This window comes from Ctenocephalides felis, unplaced genomic scaffold (assembly GCF_003426905.1).
Source record: "Ctenocephalides felis isolate EL2017-DRISC unplaced genomic scaffold, ASM342690v1 CF-g0.4_SCAFFOLD_01492, whole genome shotgun sequence".
Taxonomy (NCBI): Eukaryota; Metazoa; Arthropoda; class Insecta; order Siphonaptera; family Pulicidae; genus Ctenocephalides; species Ctenocephalides felis.
In genome coordinates, this window is record NW_020537646.1 from 34,196,980 (window position 1) to 34,218,618 (window position 21,639).

The 21,639-nt window shown below is 29.0% G+C and overlaps 1 protein-coding gene across 1 annotated transcript in view; it reads right to left on the minus strand.

Annotated features, from left to right (window-relative positions):
- The window catches only part of LOC113371591 (acetylcholine receptor subunit alpha-like), a 219,180-nt gene that overhangs the window by 151,435 nt on the left and 46,106 nt on the right, over nt 1-21,639 (minus strand). The window contains exon 2 of the mRNA XM_026612225.1: nt 13,791-13,823. The gene's annotated coding sequence lies outside the window, so the exon portion shown is untranslated. The remainder of the gene's footprint in view (nt 1-13,790; nt 13,824-21,639) is intronic.

Here is a 21,639-nt window from a genome sequence, read left to right on the forward strand (position 1 = left end):
TATGTAAGATTGTGACTGCTTGATAAATATAGATTTGCAACAATTATTATTATTTCTCCAAAATTCCTTGCAAATTCCATAAAAAATTGAAGACAAAATGTGGAATAATTCGATAACGTAACTAGCATAATTGTTAAACTTATCGTAATCGAAAACTGTTTAATTTAAATATATTTTTTAAACAATTAATTATAAATCTATTAAATACATTGAGTACCATGTTCGCATGTTCAATAAATGACAAATCTGAAAAAAAATTGTGCCGCTCTTAAACTTATAGAAAATGTATGGAAACCTTCAAAATAATTGTATGTATCAACATTAAATTTGATTTAAATGTGATATTTGAGAAAGAGTCGTTTCATTTAATGCAGTAATCTAATTATTCTTTCAAAATTCTTACATTCAGCGATTTTCATCAAATATATTACAATATCCGGAAGAATTCGATAAAGTAAAATACATAATTGTTAAACTTATATTTTAATCAAAAACTGTTTAATGAGAGGCGACAGCATTCGTAATTTTATTAGTTTATTACTCTATATTTTGCATTTGAATATTTTTACTAAACCAATTATAAATGTAATGAATACTTTTGCTGCGCTCTTAAACTTTCAGAAAATGTATGGACGTCGGATACGGGGATACCTTCGTCGGATACCTTAAAAATATATATATGAATCAACATGTGATTTAAATATGAAAGATTTGTGTCAACAATCTTGCTTAAATATATTGTTCAATAATAATTGACAGGTTTTAAACATGATTTATACTGAATTACTTTAAGATCACTTCTAGACATATTTTGATCGTAGGCTTCATATATCTTTACATTTTTAATTACTAATTAATTAAATGATTGATAATTAAACATATCGTTTATATGCTATATTATCTAATAATATGTGAATTTCCAAAATTAGTTTAAAAGTTTTCAGGAAACCGTGCACGTAGCTTTAAATTTTTAACTACTAAATTAATACCCTGAAATAGGATAGGACTCCAATCCTAGAAAAGATCCAATTTTATCTTAATTAATTATACTGTCTAAACCTAATGAATGACATCACAACACATAACAAATATCAAAGAAACAACTATCGTACTATGATCAGTAAATTTCCCAATTAATTAAAATTTGTCACCTATCCCTTTTCATCCCATAGCCGGGGTAAAATGGTGCAGCCGAAGGGAAAAAAAGATCCAATGTCTTATTTTTATTATTAAAGGAGTTAGACGAAACAATACATATAATATTCAATCAATTCAAAATATAAATTTCATGGGTACATCTTTGACAAAGATAACACTGTATAAAACCATGATTATGGTATTGCGAAAAATTATTCATCAACAGAGTTCGAATAAATATTAATTTAATTTATTTCTTATAAATTGTTTATTTTAACTGAATTTACATTTTTATTGACTACTGTTCATTGTTTACACATTTGCCAGTGTAAAAGTTCTGCTGGACTTTTTTACCCCTCGTGCAGGTAAGCAATTATAGAGGTTTTATAAAAACATTTGTTAAATCAAACTAAAAATTAACGATACATTTCATAAAACAATCAAATAACGTATATTTAAATATTATATTAAGGCCACGTAAACTAAACAACAATGCTCCCAACAAAAAACTAAGAACGAAAGAATTTACTTTTGCTATGGATTTTCATACATTGTTGTTTTTATTTGAGATAGTAGTTTCCTAAGAATCAAGATGATGTTTCCCTCTACTTTTAAATATTGCTGTTATAAAAATCTTAATTTTTCTGATTTTTGAGATAACGGTGGTAGTCCTTTTCACCCGCGAACCTTTAAGCCCCGCTTGTTACATTATTGTTTGGTAAAAGCAGCAACAATATTATTTCTGTAATAATTAATTATACAAAAATATGAGGGTTAAAGGTAATAATAATAACAACGCCTATCACTACACTAATATTGAACACAATACTATTCAAGAAATCAAATAAAGATGAGTAAGAAGTCTTCAGTATTCAATTATCTTCAAACATATTTATTATTGTGTTTTCGTAGAGAATCCCACAGTTTATATAGAATAGTACATATATAGTTCATCTTCCGCCATATTTTGATTTCATACTTGGGAATACTTGAGAATACTTTATAATATGTAAACTTCGCAATTTTGACAAATATGTTTTGTTCGAGAACGTCGTGAAAATGTCTGCAAAGTTGTAAGATCCGACGCAGCATTAATAATGCTTATTTTTCACAAAGCTTGTTGACAGTTTAATGATATTATAGAACTTTCTCAAGAGATAATTAAAATAGTTATGTAAAATTATAAAAACAAGATTGTTTTATAATCACAATACTGGTAACTGCCATGTTGACATAATATAAAACGATGGTAATATGCAATATCACTGGAATAAACTAGATATAACTTTGATGAAAGATCGACCCTTTTCGGTCAAATGCTATGGGTGGATCCGTAATATAATATAAGTTTTCGAGATGCATCTATTATTGAGTCCATTGATTATTATTATCAAATTTATACTAAAAAACTTAGAAAAATATTATTTACTATTATTTACCTGATCGAGCATTGCTGTGTTATATCTATAAATAAAAATCCAAACAAAAATGCGATTTTCAGACCAAGTTATTAAGAAGGAGAATATCGTACGTAATAAGTATCTTTCGTGATTAATTGTTGAGCTGTATTAGTTGCATATTAATTAAAATATCCAGTTCAGTATCGCAATATAGAAGCTTATAAGCATAACAGTATTTTTTAAACTTTCAGTAAATGTGCTGTGAAAACCAAACAACATAAATCATAAGACATGCGAGATATTTCCTTTTATTGCCTAACTATAGCAATATGTTATTTGCTATATTTTCTAAAAAAATCATCTATTCCCTTTCATCCATTTTGCCGTAAATCGTCGTTTTCTCAGAAACGGCTGGATCGATTTCAAAAATTTAAAAGCCATTTGATGTATCTCAATGAGGACTAGTGTATCTCAGTTTTGTGCGACGATTAGTTGAGCCGTTTCTTTGTAAATCGCAGAAAAGTGAAAAAATTTTCGTCTACGTTTTAGCCCGCAATTCTGAATCGATTTTGAAAATTCAAAAACCGTTCGAAAATTATTTTTTGAGAATCGCCCTGATTAGTTTTTGGTGAAGATCGACCGGGCCGTTTTCTTATAATAAAGCGTTAAAAATAATTTCGACGATTTTCATGAATTTTTTTTGGCGATAGATACCACAGTCTTATAGATCCTACTAAAATATTACGGCCCTCTGACAACTCGTTTAAACGAACTTTAAAAATTCGTCAAAATTGGCAAAAATTAGTGTCGTTTTTTTGCCATTTGTCAAAATTAGACGTTTTCTCAAAAACGCCTGAACCGATTTCAGAAATTTAAAAGCCATTTGATGTATCCCAATGGGGAGCATCGTTTGTCAGCTTGGTTCGACGATCTGCCGAGCTGTTTCTTTGTAATTTGAAAAAAAGTGTTAACCTTTCGTCTACATTTAAGCTCATACTACCGAATCAATTTTAAAATATTTAAAATATCAAAAACTGTTCGAAAGATATTAGTTGGGAATGATACTGATTAGTTTTAGGTGAAAATCTACCGAGCCGTTTTCTTGTAATTAACTGTTGAAAAAAAATTTAAGTCGATTTTTATGGAACTTTTTTGGTGATATATATCATTGTCTTATAGAACTTACTGAAATATTACGGCCTTACGACAAGTTGTTTAATTTTTAAAATTCATCTAAGTTTCAAAATATGAGAAGTTTTTTCGACGTTGGTTAAAATTAAAGTTAGAAGCTTTACTTAGTATAACAATAGAGTACTTAGTCTTAACGAACATACTAAATCATTAAAGTCCTACAGAAACTGGTTCAATTATAAAAATTATTCAATTATGTGTAATAAATCCACTCGGAATACTTTTAATCACTCATAAATTAATTTATTTTTTATTGATTAAGTCGATTATTTACACATATCTGGAAGTTTATGTAACTTGCCTCAAGGAAAATTACCAATACCAACTAGTTATATATTTTAATTCAAAGATTTGTTCGTCTATTTAATATCAATGTATTTTCATGAATAAGTAATATATTTTCCAATGTTTTTAAAAGTATGTTAATAATTAAAAAACAAATTTAGATAAACTCTAAAAAAACTACACCAATAGTCAAGAGTTAGAGTTATTCGCTAAATATTTCAATTGAAAATAATCTCTATTATTTAGCCATATGTTTGTTTCAGGTTCACATATGTTGTATTATATAAGACAAGAGATTACCCCAGCTATCTTCGAAATGGTAGACATAAAATTTCGCATATAGACGGAGAACACGCAGTGCTAAAACAATATTACGTATAATCGCGATTTAATATTCTGCAGATATCATGCAGTAAAGCTCATGAGGGTTATTAGGAGAGCTGAAACATTTCGATTCCGATTCGTACATTAGGATATTTGGAATTGGCCAGAGAACCTAGGACAAACAAGTTAAGAAATTAATAATATTGTTCTGGAAAATTACATATTTTTAGTTGCGAAATTTATAGTCCGAGCTTACTATTTTATCTTGCTCTCTTGGCTTAAAATGAGGAAAAATGAATAGAAAAGTAAAGGGCCGTCCATTAATCACGTGAGCAAGTTTTTAAGGATTTTTGAACCCCCCCTCCCTTCTTGGTGATACATGGCGATATTCAAAATTACCCACGCTTCCACACCAAACAGCACGTGTATTTTTAGTTACGTGAAAAAACTGTTAATTTTTGAATTTTTTTTTGAAAAATGTTTGAATTTAAAAAAAAAAATCAGTTTAAAAATAAATACACGTGATATCTTACTAGACCCCTTCCTCCCCCACGTGATGTTTTGTGAAAAACCTCACGTGATTAATGGACGTCTCCTAAATGAGAATCATGATGCAGTTTAATTGTGTTAATTAATAGTAATAATTTAATAATATGATGCATGGATATTTTTTATTGGATAGATTATAATCGAAGGATTATAATTTGTTTCAGAAAAAACTTCCAATAAAATGTGTTAGATTAGATTTATATAATAACTAGATCCAACTGCAAATATTAGGAAAAAAAAATCCCACATAGAAATAGATTTCTATCACTACAAAAAATTGATATAAAAATATTTGGTATCAATAACAATTTTTCAATTTTAGAATAATTTTATGAAAAATTATAAAAATTTACTTTTAAGAATTTTTGAATTTTGATAAAAACTAGCAAAAAATATCATGCAAAATGCATCTCAGAATAAATTGCTACATATTTAAATTTTTAATTAAGCAGTCTTTTATGAACATTTAAGTAGATTTCCAAGCTATTTCAAATCATTCCGAAACTGACAGGAAAAAGATCTTAAGAATAAAAATTATTTGAAAATACTTATCAAGCCCTTTTTATTTTAGAAAAAAAAATGTTTCAAATCCAAAGGTCTTATTTGAATGAATATTGATTGAGATACACTGAACTAATAACTACATATTGTAAACTAAACTTTGAAACAAATATCATATAATAATTTCCAAAATTTTGTTCCTTACGATTTAACAGTACCCATATATTATGATTAAATACGATCATATTTACAACAAGATACAAAATGAATGTAGATTATTCCAAAATCATCGTCATACAAGGTTTGTATTCAGTGAATTCAATCTCGACTCTATGGTAGTAAAGTAATGCATAAAATATAATTTAAACTCTTAGCATATATGTTAACAGTGCTCAAAAGCTCATGAATAAATTATTAGCAATTACTTTACAAAATACGTGATTTTTGTTTTTCCTATTATACTATAGTAAAAAAATAACATACGAATATTTGTAATAGAATTCATAGATTTCGTGTTTTTTATTTAATCATAAAGATGGCTTAACGTAAGTACTATTTATAAATGAGAATGATAACTTTAAATTTAATTATGATAAAATATCTCAACAGATCTTGATATAAAATTGATAAGAATATCCTGCAAAAGATTTTTAAAACTTCGTGTAAATTGTCTGGATATATTTTAAGAAATTATAGAGATTCAGGAAACGACAGATAGTTTTTTTGAATGTTTAAAAAGATCTTAGAATTCCCATTTCATGCCTAATCATAAATTTGGCTTCATGTGTAATTTAAAAGTATGTATCGTTCCTATATTTAGCAAAATTATAAAAAAATTACTACCAAAAGAAGTATAAAAAAATTGTATTTCAGAAACATAAAGTATAATAATGGTGGTTTCAAAAAATGCATAAAATTTATTTTAAAATGTCTTGTGTCATCAGATCTCAGACTAATGTAATCTATGAATTAGAATATAATATTCACAATGCAATTTTCTGGCTCTTTGCACTCAGTTTCAATACTTTTAGTGCAATAAATTATAGAGTCTGAGTACGCATCCTTCGTAATAATGGTCATGAAAGTTTGTCAAAGAATATAGAACAATGTAATAATATTTAATTGCAAATATTGAATATATTGAATTAAATAGTTTATCCTATCATTCGTAACATGGCATTAGAAACTCTCTCGTGCAAATATTATCATGTAAGAAATTACATTACATTATATCTCATCGACTTGCTTTCCTCAAACTTCGCTAGAAGACTCAATAGAACAAACCCTTCAGATTTATCAAATTAATATGTAATGCAGATTTATTATTACATTTTTGTATCCATATCTCAACTATTTTCAAACTCAAAATAACTACCACTTGATTGTAGCATTTTTAAATCTTACATCTACACATTTGTCACCCAATTGTAATTAGTACCACTTGATTGTAGCATTTTTAAATCTTACATCTACACATTTGTCACCCAATTGTAATTAGTACCACTTGATTGTAGCATTTTTAAATCTTACACCTACACATTTGTCCTACTAGGCGAACTGTAATTAGTATATGAAAATAAAATAAAACACAAGATAACTGCATTTGCCAGAAACTAATCATCACATCTCCCTATCAATAGGAATCGAATATTTTTTGAACCATTCAAGTCGGTTTATCCGTGCGCCCGAAAACGTAGACGAAATAATCCGGACACACAAAACACACACAAACACATCCATTGTTTTTGAGGTATGCGAAAATGTTCAGAAACCTTCAAAGCATAAAGAAATGCAAAAATTTTCACTTTCGATTTTTACTATAACTTACTCTACGGGAAGTTAAAAAACTAATAAACTACACAAAGTCCTACAAAAAACAATTTTTCTCTGTCACAAATGAGACGGAAATTGATTATCTGAATAGGCTGACTGAACATTTTAATCGTCAAGCAAGAAAGCTCTTAGATCAGATTCATAACACAAGAATCAAAAACAATCACAGTTACCATTTTTAGGTAAATATCCCTTTATTCTTTTTGCCGTCATCACTATAAAGTCCGGCATCATCGGACGCGGATTTTAGTTTTTTTTAACGACGCAGCAGTTTCTATGAAAACATTGAGAATATGTCAAATTTTGGCTGACTGGACGCAGCCTTTTCTCAGAAAACATTGACAAAATGTGAAATTTTAGCCGACCTTAATACTCACTTCTTCCAAGCTTATTGTCAAATGATTGAGTACCTACAAGTTGAAACTATTAGAAAATATAAGATTAGCAAATTGGACTTTCCTACTTAATGGTTTTAATATATCACAAATTCTTGCATAGAAAAGAGTCACTTGTGTTAAACTGATCCATTTTTTTCGTGAAAAATTTGGCAAGAGAGATAAAAAAAAATGAAGTGCGTGAAAAATGTTAAGTAATTAATACTACGAGACAGGCGGACTACGAAAGAAAAGATGAAAGCCGAGAGAACCCGTTAAATCCCTAAAAGTAGTCTTCCAGCCATCGCGGCAACTCTTGCCATGGGATCTCGGACGAAATCAATTCATGTCATTATAACGTAATATCAGCAATGCGGTTTTCCATTAGTATACAGTTTAATAACTTTTAGTCTAACACCCCTCGCTCATTAGAATGTTAAACATGAGGGCGGTAAACATGCACTAAAATGCAGCTGCAAAGCAATTATTATGTTGCTCTATGAGAATGTGAGAACGAAACGCTACTGAATTAACTGCTATGTTCGCAATTAAAATAGTTAGCAGTTAATAGCGTTAGTTGCACAATGCACATAACTTTTCCAACATATTGCTAAAAGTATGGGATTTGTTCTATTCGGGCTTCCGAGCCGACTCGCTGGTCGCGGGTAATTATTTATTTTTCTTTGTTAGATTTGAATTTCCATGCATGCGCGATGCACGTCAGTTGCTACGTTGCCTTACATAGCAGTATATTAAATTATGAAATCATTTGTCTGGAAATTTTATATATAAATTTAAATCATCAACATATTAGCTGGAATGTAGGGATTCCATATAGAATGTATACAAATGAATCAAGATATAAATGTAAAATAATTTTACGGTGTAATATTTAACTATATGAGTTTTACGAAGAGTAAAAAATCGAAGTCAAAAACATATATATTTCAATAAATATAAACATGTACATAACATTTTTTTACCACGGACATTTACCCGTAGGTATAGTATCCATGGTTGTATATGATTTTGTAAACAATAATAAATTCTGAATGTATATAAAAATTAGATCATAATTGTGTGACAAAAAAGAGAAAAGGAAAATTTTCTTCCCAAAAAATCACATAGCAATATTCATAATAATAGATAATTACACAAAAAAAAGAAAAACAAAACAAAAGATTTATTCGCTTTGAAGGAAAATCTGTGTCGAGCCAAGTATTATTTGCTGCTAGAGATCGATCAGGCAATAGTTTGGCATGGCGTATTTGCCATACCAAACAATTTCTGGTGTATATTGGCCTAGGGCTTGGATGTTATTATATGGGAAATCCCTACATTTCTGGTAAAAATTTCCAGTGAGCTTCTTTATTTGTTCGAGTAACGTCGGTACGTCAGTCTATTTATGTATATATTTTGTAGAGTATTAGTGTCTCGTCAGTGGGTTTCTTGATTTGTTGAGTGCTAGTCGTTAAGCTTTGTTTTGTACTGTATGTAGACTCCCTCGCCTAGTCGGCGACGTACACCAATACCGGTCTTATTAATGTCAAATATAGTGTCCGCTTGTTCTTCACGCTCAGCGAGCTGTTGTGGTTCAAAAGAGATCTAACTACATTCATCATTCCGTAAAGCCTATTCGATTTTCATGTTGGTAAGTTTTGTGACGCTGAGTCTGTAATCCAATGTCACACCAAGGTATTTAACATCCTTGGACCATTCAACTTCGTTGCCTATTACTTTTAACTTGTCTAAGTCAGCCAGTGTAGGAAAGTTACACGAAGATTCTTTATGAATGTATAATTACTGTTAATTGCTGATATCAAAAAAGTGTGCGCTAAAACTCAATAAAAGCTTCAATTTGCAATGTTTAGTGTTTGGCAAAGATAGATCCAGTCGTTTTGGATATACGGAGCTAAATGTGCAAAAAATAGCAGCTTTTCAAAGGACGAAGCATCTGAAATAAAGTCATTTAAAAAACTTTTTGCTTGGCAAAACGATTGTTTTTTGTAAAAATAAAAACAAAATGTTTAATCTTCAAAAAAATTTTTTTTGGATATCGAAAATAATTTGGATTTTAATTTTAAATCTAGCGAAAAGTCTAATGCTCGCTTATCAGGTTATTGGTAACATTTTTCTTACTCATTTTCCGTGTTAATTACTATAAATCTCGACTAGATTCAACATAGATTTATAATAATTCATGTGAACAAAAATCCAAAAATTGTAAGGCAAAGCATTTTTCAAGATGTATTTTTTCTTACAAAGTTTCTATCTCATTTTCTTATCGTGCTACTTCTATAAAAACTAATAAAAATGCAAAATTCATATAATTTGAGAAAAAATTATTTATTATGAACTTTAGTTTCATATAAAAATGTTCAATGTCTATGCTCGCATAAATTTCTTCAGGCCAAACTATCTATATCTAACTTACCTAACTACATCACCCGACATCATACAATTTTTATGTGCTGCTTACCTCAGAGAAAAGTTACGATATAGATTTTCTGAACGTATAAACTTCCACAAAAATACGGCAATAAAAGACTTCAGAATAATCTCGTGTATCTATATCGTGTACCACTATAAACAGGTAATTTTAAAATTCCGGGCTAACTTGTGCATACTGTATAGAATTTTGTGAGATTGCTTACATGCAACTTAATACGAGTCGTATGAATGGGATGTAATAGAAAGCGCCGTTTATCTCTTGATGTTGGTTCAACTACTCAACAACATGCAGAATATGATATCATATATCATCCAACTACAGTGAAAAATATACGCACTTTTCTCGTGTTACGAAGATTTATGTCGAGAGCTGAACGAAATACGATGTGGAAATTTCCTACAGCCTATAAGTGGAGCAATTAACTTGAGCTTTTAAAGTTTTTTCATCGTCACACTTTCGAATATCATTTTATAAGTAGGGAAGATGGGTTACGGTTGAGCCATTTTTTCATCATCAAAATTTTTGTTAATTTTCCTGTTAGCTCATAAAAAAATAAATTGAATGAAAATTTGACGACTTATCTACGAGAAAATACTGCCCTTAAATAGAATGAATTGGTTATAATATCAAATCTTACAGGAAATAGACGAGTGTAACAACCATCCACACCCCAGGAGCAGTTGGGAGAGAAAAAAAAAAACAGGTTAAAATTAACTAGACTGATAATTATAAATTTAGTATTAGTAATTGTTTTTAGTTTAGTAGTGGTAACTGTTGATTTATAAAGATAACATGAAATATATATGAAGACTGTTGCATCCAATTAAATTTATTACTAAAATGTTATATTCACATTTTTGTCAATAATTTTGTTTATAACGAGTCAGCAAGCTTTTATGATCGAATAAGAAGAAAAGGATTGTGTTGTGTTCATTTTTTTTTCTTTTACGATTTTGTTAAACGCTCTAAAATACTTGAAATGCTTATATAAGTATTACATTCCAATATGGCAGAAAACATGTGGACACCAAGTCTGGCTCTGAACTAAGATATCGTAAAAGCTATGAAGAAAATTGGTTTTGAAAATCGTCGAATTCGCAAAGAAAATTGCACAGGATGTGTGAATATAAGTCAGCTACTATCAAGCAATTTGTTCGGATGTTTGAGCATAAGTCATATGTCAGCAATGTTTATTCCAAAAGTTGATAATACGAAGCCCAGGCACCATATGTATTTTTTGTTTATTTGTAACACAATTTACAATACTAGTTTACGGCATCGTGCCTTGAAACAAATTTCTGGAACTTCCCGTAAGAAAATATTCTTATTTACGATACGATGACGTTTATATAAGATGGTTACATTAAAAGATAAATGAACAGAACTTAATCAAGCGTTGTTAGAAGGAACGACCTTATCTCACATTTCTAAGAATTAAATAAACTGAATTGCAAAGTTAAAATGATTTATATTTATTTGGAGAACACAAACACAAAAAGAGCTTTAGAATTTTCGCTAGGTTTAAAATTGGGTATGGGTAAGAAAAATGTTATCAATAACCTGAGCAAAAATCTATCGTTTTTGTTGTTTCTGTAATGTATCTAGAAACGTATCAAATTGATATACCAAGGTGCAAATGTGAATTACTATAGATATCAGGAGAAATCATACGATTTTCAATCAAACATAGATAAATCCAAAATATCAAATTTCAGCGCAAAATTTAGAAGATAGTTTTTGAATAGAAAATTTCGATAATAAATGCGTCGTTTTTTTATATTTCATTAAGTAGTTATATAATGTCTGATATAAAAGTTTTGAATAAAACGAATTTGAATTAGATATTTCATTATTTAGCAATAAATAGAAAATTTGGGAATTTTCAGTTAGATAGGGTCAAACTAGATGAAATTTACTACATTTCCATGGAAATAGTTATGCATTCCGATATAAAAGTTTTGAATAAAACGACTTTGAATTTGATATTTCAATGAATAGAAAATTTGTAACTTTGCCAACATCTTCCATTTATAAAAAAAATTCCAATATATAATTTTCTTATTATCCTCTATAGTTAAAGAAAAACTAAACTAAAGTCTTATTCTTTGATCATGATTTTTGGTAAAATTATTACATTTTTTTTATAAAAATCTGTAACTAATGATAATAAAAATTCGAAACAAAGCTTCTTCTCAATTCAATACACTTTATATTTCTCATTGGGTGATGAGAAAAAAAAGTGTGCTTTTTATGATAAATATATATAGTGTAGGGTTGTGAATAAAGCTCCAATTTGGCTTTCAGAAATTACGCTATATGTAATAACTAATATAATGTAATACTATCTGCAAATGAACTACATCATAAAACATAAAACGTATCAAATAAACAATTATGAAACTATGTTCAATAAAATTTCCAGTTAATTCCTGATCATAGAAATATACTTCTAACCTATTTTTTTAAATTTGCCATAGCCATATGATTCGCCATTTTATCATAATTTTAATTTTGAAAAAATCTTACAAAATAATACCTAGATTATTCAATCACTGTGAAATAAATATTTCATGGGCACATTTTTCATGAAAATCACACCTTATATACCCTTGATCTAGTATTTGGTCAGAAATATATATCAGCAAAGCTGGAATAACTAATAATATCTCACAATAGGTAAATTAAATGTATAGTCATTCCAGATCTGCAGATCAATATTTATACGAAATATCAGATCAAGGTTTTTTACAGTGTTAGAAATATACTTCTATAAATATACTTATAACTCTATAAAAAAATATGCCCATAAAATTTATATTTTACATTGGTTGAATAATGTAAAAATGACAAAGTAACAAATTTCTGTAAAACAGCAAAAAACACATTTCTACAATGATGAATAAGCTGGAAGTTTTACTGAACATAGTCTTTTGAATACTATTAATATCTTTTGTTAGAAATAAATAAACTTGAACACAATTAATATTTCAGATTAAACATTGATGCTTATTTATTTTTTTTATGAAGAATCTAATCTAAAGAAGACCTACTTTTCGTAGATTTGCACTATAGCTAAGTACAGATAATTCTATAAAATACAACTGCGCAAACAGTCTCAATAAACACATAGTTCTGCAAGCCTTTCTACAGTTTTAATTGCATACTCGATCTGATAAACAAAATTTAATGAATACTAAAGTAAATTAGTTTACGTACATACCGTTGTGTTTACTGTTTTTAACAGAACGTATTTTTCGAACCCGTTGTCATTGAAACAGAGGTAGAGAATAAATCTCGTCAATGTTTTCACCTGGGAAAGCGATTTTCACCAGTCGGGAAAACAACATTCGCATAAAGTAGGTCATTCTGCCTATGGTCGTGCAAAATAAACATATCATATAGATTTAGGAGTCATCTTATAGAGCGGAAATCGTAAAGCAATCATAGTTGGGAAACACTCGTACAACATTTTGTTACTGATTGCAATAAAAGTTTGAAAGTTTATTAATATATAAACTTTTTTAATCTAACGTTTGTACTTTTTTACATTCTTATTAAACCTACATCTGTTTGTCTTTAAAATTTTCATTCATTCTATTCATTTAACATTTTTCTACACCTATTTTTTTTACGAAACTATTTCAACAATTTACTATTTGCTGATTTTGCAAAATTGGTATAGACGTTTAGGAGATTGTGTATATATATCATAGATTATTTGATTATATTATAGAAAAAACTTACCAAACCTAATAGAGAACTGCTTGAAGCACCAGCCTAGAACAAAAATATAGAAAAATGAGTAAGAGTAAGGGTACATATAATCTACATATATATAAAAATAAGTCGAAATTTCTTCCTGACGAAGGAACTTCAAAACGCACGAACCGATTTCAACAATTTTGCATTCGTTGGAAAGGTTTATAGCTAAGAAAATTAGGGTGCATGCAATACGTGCCTTAATGCAAATTGCTGGAACTTCACGCACCGTAATTAAAAATTCGAGTAATGACATTAGTGAGAATTATCAAAATTATGCTTGGTTAAGTGAATGAGCAATTTTTGCCGCAAAGAATAATGATGTATACGCACTGAATTTCACCATTCAATCAAAAATTGCTGGCGATTTGGTGACATACCAATGATTCCGAATAGACTTCAAACGATTGCAAATTCCAGTTCGCCTTGCGATCGCAATAACAAATCGCAAGGCCAATCGCTTAGTATTTGCGGGATAAATTTCAAATAGGTTATTTATAAAATCATTGTTTTTCACATGGGCAGTTATACGTTGCCTGTTCACGAGTTGGAAAACCATCCGATTTGTTTGTGTTAACGCCAGACCAAAAAACAAAAAATGTGGTTTAGCAAAGAGCACTTCAATGAAACGGATAATTTGCGAATTCACTTTCATTTACTTAGAGAAGTTCAACTAAAAATACTTCATTTTTGTAATTGAAATAAATTCATTACTGTTGTGTAATAAAATCAATCTTTTCCTTTTCAAATATAAAAGAAACAAAAAATTTCTTCATCTTTCCCACGAAACTATCTGGAGGTGAAACGGAGTTCGTCGGGTTTGCTAGTATTATATAATTCTATTAAATATGTAAAAACAAAGATTAAAATAGGTATGTTTAAGAAACATACAACTATTTATATGCTTTTGATGAGTCAAAAAATTGATTGCTATGTCTTTGAAAATCATGCAAGATCATATTATTAGAAAATGTTGATTTTTTCTATAAGCATATCTAATTATAAACATACTCGATTATTATCTTCTTGCGAAATCAGTAATTTCTCACAATTTGATTTTTTTTTGATAAATATAAAATATACGAAATTTTTTGAATATATTGAAAAATTAAAAAAATAGTTATCGTATTAAAATCTAATAATGTTTTTTTCTTCATATATTGTTAACAATCTTTGCATACATCAATAGATCCTAGATTAAATAAATTTTTAAAAAAATGACATATATTTAAATAATAAATAAAAGGTCTCCGGTAATAATAATATGTTTATTTTATACTTATTTTTATTATTTTTTTCTAATGAATAAATTAATTTAAATTATATAGTTTTAGATCAGTACTGTGATTATAATCGGTGTCCAAGATATTTGATTCATATATAATATTTATCAAAAATAAATTCGAAAAGTACATAATTAAAAAAATAATTACAAACTCATGATTCTGCATTCGATTCGATTCGATTTAATTTCCACTGAAACATAGACTATGAATTATATGTGTCAATTTATTATTGATTTTGCTCATCATCATTTGAATATCGTTCCACCAATCTCATTCCAATTCATTGAACTTTAAAGGCGATTTAAGCACGAATACCCCGGATTATAGAAAGTAAATAGTAAATGTACAGCCGTAAAGGGTAGATTATTCCGCTGTTTCAAAGCGAAAGCGGAATTTCGAACAATTTGTACTATGTCCTGGATTATGATTGGAGATTGAATTGCCTATATTTTTAGATGCAAGTTTGAACTTTAGTTTACTCGAATTTAAATCGATTTATTAGTTTTTGTAAATGAGTCCACTAACATTTTTAAATTTTTAGAAAATAGCCTAGTCTTTGTGTAATTAGAGTTGAAAAAACCGCAAAAATTCGAAAACAATAGCAATTAGAAAAACAGAAGCCGATTCTCCCGTGAAATAGACCAATTTAACGAAGGGGCTATGTTACGTTTGCACCCAAATCGCTGATGATAAACCTACCTTTATATTAAAAAATTTTTTGATAAATACATTAACAATGTTTCTTTATATCATGTGAATAATAACTCTACAAAGTACAAATCAATATTGAAACAGCAGTTATAAACATGAATAATAAAAATGCATATATTTAAATTTTACGATTAACTAAGAAATTAATTCTAAAATCCAGTAGCCACAGTCGTCGGTCAACCAGTGTATAATTATTCATTGAAAATAAATTGAATTATTTTACTGCTCAGACCGTAGTTTCATGAATAATAGTATTCACGATTGAAATTGCGTGCAAAATGTGATTATTCAGGGGAACAAGCGTAGACTGTAAGGTAACAATACTGCAAACACGGCAGGTGCATACAGAATGCTAATAGAGCACTGCGGAATTAACTATTCCGACGTTTCACGCATATTTTTAACTTCCCGTAGGGTAAGTTATTGTAATGGGCCGAAAATCGGAATTGAAAATTTTTACATTTCTCGACGTTTTGAAGGTTTCTGAACGTTTTGGCATACTTCAGAAAAAATTGATGTGTGTGTGTGTGTGTGTGTGTGTGTGTATGTGTGTGTGTGTGTGTATGTATGTGTAGATACAAATTTCCAGTCACGTTTTAGGGCGCACGGATCAACCGATTTGAATGGTTCAAAAAACTTTCGATTTCTATTGATAGGGAAAAGAGCTGATTAGTTTTTGGCAAAGGCAGGTCCAGCCGTTTCGGAGATACGGAACAAAGAGTGCGGAAAATAGAAATCGAATTTTTGAGAGAACGGAGTATCCGATTGGAATGATCTAAAAAACATTCAATTAGTAATGATTGGGAGAAGTGTTTATTCGTTTTTGGCAAAGGCAGGCCCAGCCATTTCGAAGATACGGAGCTAAATATGTAAAAAATGGCAGTTTTTGAGAGAACTAAGCGTCCGATTTCAATGATTCAAAAAACTTTCTGCTTGTCTTAACAAAATAATTGATTTTGGAAAAAAAATGTTTGTTCCATTTTTTTTCTTTTTTTTTTTTAGTTTTTTGTTGAAACAAATAATTTCAACTTTGCAATTCAGTTTATATAATTCTTATAAATATTAGACAATGTTACAATATTTATAATAATCTATTTGAAAACATTCAGTATTCCTCGAACATTTCGTTACGGTACGGGAAGTTCCAGCAATTTGCCTTAAGGCACGATGCCACCCACCCCACTAGTTACTTCAGACTTTACTTTATGGACACATTTTCTATACACTATTATTTACATATTGCTGAAGATTATCAGCAGTTGATATCACGTTTCACTTTTCTGTAATTGGTAATTTTTGTTTTTATAATTTTCAACTTAATATAAAATGAAAGCAAATAAAAATAATGATAAAATTAATAAGTAACATAAGTAAAATTTCTGAATAATAAAAATAATACTAGAGAAACAATAAAGTAGAATAAAAACAATAAGTGAAATATAATAATAAATATAACAAAATAACAATATTAGAAGTAATAACATAATAATAATAATAATAATAATAATAATAATTATAATAACAATAACAATAATAAAACTGTATTAGTATTATTTACACAAGTGTTATGAAGAAATATAACCCTAGGTGTAAGTTGCATTCAATAAATATTAGAATTGATTATGATATACCTGTCGAACAGTCTAATTGATTACCTGTCGTCTAAGTGACTACTTTCCTGAGTGTTTATCAGTGTACTTTTGTATCTGTCTACCTATCAACCCGTTTACTTTTCTAATTGCATATTTTCTGCCTTTCTACCTGTTTATTGGTCTACCTATAAATTTTTGTACCAGTCCACATGTTTATCTGTCAACCTGTCATACGTTTATTTTTCTATTCGTCTGACTACTTGTCCACCTGCATACATGTACACTTCTCTACGTGTACAGAACTTTATTTTTGCAAGAGTACCCTCCAGTTTCTTCGGTCGAAAATGCTTTTAATAAACTCATGCATGAGATTGTTCTTCAATAATTTAATAATATTTCGAATTTTGCTTTTATTTAGATTTGGTTGCAAATATATGAAAAATGTATAATTTACAATTGAACATAAATTTGCACCGAAGCATTTCCAATGTGAGCTCAAAACTTTTTATATTTTGCGACATTGAAATTAATACTAATCTTCTTATATATAAAAATGAATCGCAAAATTTGTTGGTAAGCGCATAACTCAACAACGCCTGGACCAATTTGACCAATTCGTTTTCTAAAATGTTCGCTGAAGTCCAAGGATGGTTCTTACGAGGTACAAAAATCGAATAATTGCCGGGAAATCTATAAAAACAGCCCTTTAGTTTTCTCACACAAACGTTTTCTAACTAAAACGTAGAGTCAATTTGAGCTTTATTGCTATTAAAGTTCATATTAAATTACAAGCACTCACTATATACTTCTTCTAAACGATTATTCGGTTTTTGATAAATCTTTCTGAAGTTTAAGGAAATTTTCTAGGATGGGCAATATTGTAGAAATAAATGGAAAAAAATTGCAAAAAACGACATGTCATTGTTTGCATTGAAAATAAATGAAAACTATCATCTGCCAAAAATTTCAATTTACTTATGAACCTAAACAATATTAGAATAGGTATAATAAATTTATGATTATGAATAAGAAAAATGAAATGTCTACATTATTATTGCCGAAAAGTAGCTGAGATGTGCCAGAAATTAAAATAATATAAGATACAGTATATGTATGGCAGATTGAATTATACACATATGAATATGACAAATTAATTCACTTAAAATATGAATGTAAGTATTAATAATCCTACCTTTGATGCGATGTGTGCAAAAAATACGAGCGCACGCCTTAGGGGGCGCCAACACAAGATTCGGATATTAAATTTTCAATAGTTTTTTTTTCAATATATATTTTCTTTGCATCTTTTACTAATCTTTCCACAATATTTTTAAAATTCATAAAAAATTTACTTCATAACAACAAATGGGAAAGTAGAGATGAATACATACAATTCAGCCCTCACGATATCGATGAGGAGAAGTTTAAGATACAATTATAGATATCTTAAATATTTGAAAATTAAATTAATTTAATCTAATATAAAGTACCAGTGTTATTTTATGGTTATGGTTATGCTATACCGTTTAAAAGACATCAATTTCCAATATAGTGTGGGAATTGAGTCTCATCATTTTATTTAAAGCAATTCTACATTTAACAACGCTCATATTATAAATGTATATGCATTTTGGCGTGAAGAGTAATTTAAAAAACAATAAGTATTATTTTTAGTAAAACGGTAAATATTAGTATATTATATTAAAAAATGTAGACATGAGTACAGGACAACGTCTGTCGGGTCATCTAGTGTCATATAATAACCTTGTATTCGGCGTTGCATATATAGTGATTTTCAAACTACTTATAAAATGTTTAGTTTTTTGCGTGATTTTGTTAGATAATAAAAGTGCTGCTATAAAATGGTATTGAACTAATAAGTCTTCCTTAGAGTCCTGGTTTAACTATATGATGGCGGAACTAATGCAAATCAAAATGTACAAGACGTTGCCACAATTGTAGTCGGAGCTACATCTCAATCTGACATTTGGTCAGCCAGCTAAGTTATAGAAACAGTCAGTCTAGCAATTCTAGTAATTACGAACTAAACAGATGAAATAGTTGAAGGGTTGGTCGTAAAAGTTTTATCAAGTATGAAGAGTTAAAAATGTAACAAATTAGAATATTATCACTGAACGGGTAACTTATCTTTTTTTACAATTACAAGTTAATTATAATTTAACAGAAAGACCATATATAATTATAATCCAAAATATTTGTTGTGAAATTAAACTTAAATTGAATCAGAACGATTACAAACATTAGAGTAGCATTAAGTCATATAATTAAAACTAACCACTTTTAAAAAAAAATCAAAAATATAACAATTTTAGAGAAAATGCTAATAGTTCTTCATATAATAAGAACATGAAACAATATTTTTAAACAATCTTGATTTTTTCTGTTGAATTGAATCTTTTCTGTTGTCATTGATCTCATTGTTGCCCAATCATCCATAAACTTAACGTCACTAAAGTGACTTAGAAAAGATAGGTGATGTTTTATGCTCTCTAATTTTATTTTTGTTATATATATATATATATATATATATATATATATATATATATTTATTGCTATCATTGTGCAATCCAAATTTTTTAAACACTAAAATAATGCATTGATGCTCATATGGAGTTAACATGGTCATGACGGTATAGTACGTGCCTAAAACGTTAACTAATATCAATTATCCTATACAAACAACAATTTATCGTGATTTGTTTCACAAAATTTCAGAAATTCTTCAACGCTTGAGTTATGTAAACAGTAGATTATGTTATGAAGAAACTATTTCTTTTCGAAACTATTAGTCTCCATTTTCATCTTGGAAACTTGGAAATAAACTGCTGACAATGTATAAGTTACGAATTTTGTGTTTTTTATTGCATTTGAGTTATTCTGTGTCGTTTGTGGTAAAGTTACTGGATAATACATACAATTTTTATCATAGTTAGAAAAATATATAACAAAATCATTATAGACAGAGCCAAGGTTATCTGTAGCTGGTCAAGAATATTTAACGGCACTTCGGGAAAATCCGAGTTTATCTGCAGCTGGCCAAGAATTTCCAATGGTATTTTATGGAAATCCGCGTTTACCTCAAGTTGGCCAAGAATTTTCAATACCGCTTCAGGGAAAACCAAGTTTAACTACAGCTGGGCAAGAATTTTCAAATGCTCTTCCACAAACATTTGATTCTCTTTCAGCGACAACTCAAGGCGTTGGACAGATAACAAATTCAATTGGTATTTGCATCGTTTAATAAAATGATTTGATAAACTTTTTTAGTAATTGTGCTAATAGATGCGTCTCCTCAACAGTTAAAATTTGATATCAATAAATGAATATTTTGCTAATTATAAAAAAAATACTCTTGAGTTCTCCAAATTTTTTTTACAATATGCAATATATAATACAAAAAGAAATGTTAGAACTTGATTATTTATTTAGATTACTTATTTTGGGTATATTGTCATAATTTTGAATTGAATCAATTATTCAGGTGGTGCCACAGGCATTCCTGGAGCACTTCTCTCATCGCTCGGCGGTCAACCTGATGCTGCCATGAATGTACAAAAGAATGCCCAAAATTTGGACAGTTTAGTTGATGGTTTAACGGCAGCATTACCAGATAATTTATTACAAACAGCTGATTCTGCACTACCGGTAGTGCACAGTGTATCAGGAGGAATAGCAGGTGCAGTGGTCGGAAGAGCGGTGGCCAATTTGCAAGGTGGCAGATTGGGCGGTACTCTAGGAAGCGTGGTAAACTTGAATGGTGTAATAGGAATTGTTGGTGCTAATGGAGGAGGTGCAAGTGGATTGCTTGGTGGACTACTGTAGTTGATTTTTAAATTTGTATAACTACTAATTAGACATGTATAATTAATACTTCGTACATAAAGTGTTTGTGTATAATATATTAACAATTACAATCTAAAAAGTATCAAATATCATATATGTATATATTGTATTTAAAACAAATAACAAAAGCTAAAATGCAAATAAAAATTATTCATATGTTCAATAATCTATATATATAAAAGAGGATCGCTTTATGTGCTAACACTTATAACTCACGAACGGCTGAACCGATTTAGATGAAAATTGGCAGGGAGGTAGTTTAGAGCCAGGAGAAGGACTTAGGATACTTTTTATCCCGATTTTCAGTTTAATTGATAGTATATTTATATATATAAAAAAATACTAGCTAGCCCGGCCACGCGTTGCTGTGGCTCAGTAATT